General features: G+C 38.6%; 1 pseudogene; it reads right to left on the bottom strand.

Moving 5' to 3' along the window:
- Nucleotides 1-903: 903 nt before the first annotated feature.
- Nucleotides 904-1,712, bottom strand: LOC112931151 (uncharacterized; annotated as a pseudogene).
- Nucleotides 1,713-2,363: the final 651 nt, after the last annotated feature.

Below are 2,363 nucleotides of genomic sequence, written 5' to 3'. Positions count from 1 at the left end.
TTAATTTTTTTAGAGAGTATGAAAGTGGGGAGGGCCAGAGGGAGATGAAGAGCAAGAATCTGAAGCAGGCTCTATGCCCAGTGTGGAGCCTTATGCAGGGCTCAGTCTCACAACCTTGAGATCATGACCTGAGTTGAAACCAAGAATTGGATGCTTAACTGACCTGAGCCACCCAGGTGTTCCTACCTACTATTTATTAGAACCTTTACATTGGTATCACTACCACCAGCAGCTACTCCTTATCCAAAACCATCTATCACATTGAAACCAGTGATTTTGTAAAATAATAACTAAAAAATAAGTGGTCATTCTACTTCTGTGCTAAAATAACCACCATGGCTTTTCTGGTCAATATACTAGAATCAAAACTCCTTATCAAGACATAGTGTCCTTTTTCATTTGCCTTGACTTAACATTTCTGGTCTTATTTCCTGTCTCCATATCTTATATTTGTCTCACACTCATTAAAATCTTCTAGAAATTATCCAGTAATTCTCTGTTTCTGTGTTTTTGTTCAGATTTTATTTCACTGGACTTTCCCAATATTTCTTGCCATAAAAACTTTTTTTTTTTTTTCCATAAAAACTTTCATTCAGTCTTCAGACTAAGCTTATGCTACCTCTTTATTGAGTCTGTCTTCTTTTTTGTGCTTCTAAAAACTGTTTTTCTTTATTGTTATTTTACAGTGTACCATATACATCTTCTTTATGTACATGGGTGAAAATCCCCTACAGAAAGACAGAGACCACTGTAGTCAGATTCAAAGGCTGCTGGCAACAAGAGTGACACCTAAAGCAAAGTTATCAGCTTAAGGTTAAAGCACATAGCCTGGCAAATGCCTTCCAGGGAAAGCAGGGTCAGCAGTATTCTCTTCAGAGAAATTAGAATTGAAGAGTCAGGTTATTAAAGATATGGGATATCATGTAAGCCCCTTTGGCCCTTACCTCTGTCCTGCATTCCTCTGATACCTCGTGGCTTCCTTGGAGTGAATGGATCTTGTACATCTCCTTGCATCCAATGAAAACCACCCTTTTTTTTTTTTTTTTCTTAGCTCTTCCTGAGCCCTTGATATATCTCCGCATTTTTCATCATCTCCTCACTGCCCAAGTGCCTTTCCTCTAAATCCTCCTGATAGTCCTTGGGGGAATCATCCATCCCCCTATCTGTTTTTCTTTTTGCTTTCTTGGGTATGTAATCTTCAGGTAGGCACTTGTTGGCAACTCACAACTCACTCTCAGCCTTTGACAGATTCTAGCTTGCCTTCATTTTTTGGTTTTCCCTTATTTTCAGACTTGCCCTACTTTCTTGCTTTTCCTCATCTTCTGGATGTTTCTTATCATCTGGCTGTCCCTCATTGTGGAGCTTTCCATTATGCCCTGGCTTCCCCTCTACTTCAGCTTTTCTTCCTCATCTGATTTTTCTTCGTCTTTAGGCTCTACTTAACTCTTCTGGCTTTCCCTCAATTTCCAGCTTTATCTTCATTTTCATCGTAGAGTTTCTCTATGTTGAGATTTCCCCTTGTTTTCCTGTCCTGTAGAGATTCTGGACAGGCTCTTCCTCCTTATCCAGCCTTACAGAGTACTAGGGACAGACACACAGACCTGTGGGGCCCTGGGAAAGCGCTGCATCTCATCTAGCTCACTAAAGCCCATTGGCTGGAGGCCTGGGAAACTCATGAAACTGGTTTTACTTGGGGAGTCGGAGTGGACCATGCAGGGACAGGATCACAGGATGGGTGAGTGGCTGTTGAATCTTTCTTTAGTTTTCTGTCTACATGCATTTCTTCTAGTAGACTATGATCTTCTGAAAGATAAGACTTAAGGTTTACTCCCTGACAACCGCAGCACAGAGTATCATGTATAGAAATGTTTGCTAAATAAATAATTGAATTAATCATCTATTTCTGAACACACTAGAAATTCAAAGGATAATCAAAAAAATAGCTTATTTAATAATGTCTGGGCATATTTGTACTCAAGAATATTCTTTAGATATAGAAAGCTTAGGATAGTTTTGTTATTTTCTCATTCTGCTTCCTTAACTGCACCCATTATAGTTTTACCATCTACAAAGTAGGAGAGCTAAATAAAATCTACTTAATATGAAAAATAAAAACAAATAACAACTTAGGATGTAGAAAGTAAAGAATGTATCACCCCAACCTAATCATGTAAAAAATCCGACAACCTACAATATCATGATTTGGGGTGAATCTGTTAGAAAGCTGGGGATATAAGGTAAAGCAAGTTGACTCAATTCCTTAGTTGTTTCTCAGAGAAAAAGAACAAAACAACTCTTCTATCCTGACAGAATGGAGGTGATAGAGGTGAATACCTTACAAGCAGAAATCCAGTGATAAACTT

Source organism: Vulpes vulpes, chromosome 2 (assembly GCF_048418805.1).
Source record: "Vulpes vulpes isolate BD-2025 chromosome 2, VulVul3, whole genome shotgun sequence".
Lineage (NCBI taxonomy): Eukaryota > Metazoa > Chordata > Mammalia > Carnivora > Canidae > Vulpes > Vulpes vulpes.
Note: the sequence above shows the minus strand (reverse complement) of the source record. Positions and strands in the feature narration are given on the sequence as shown.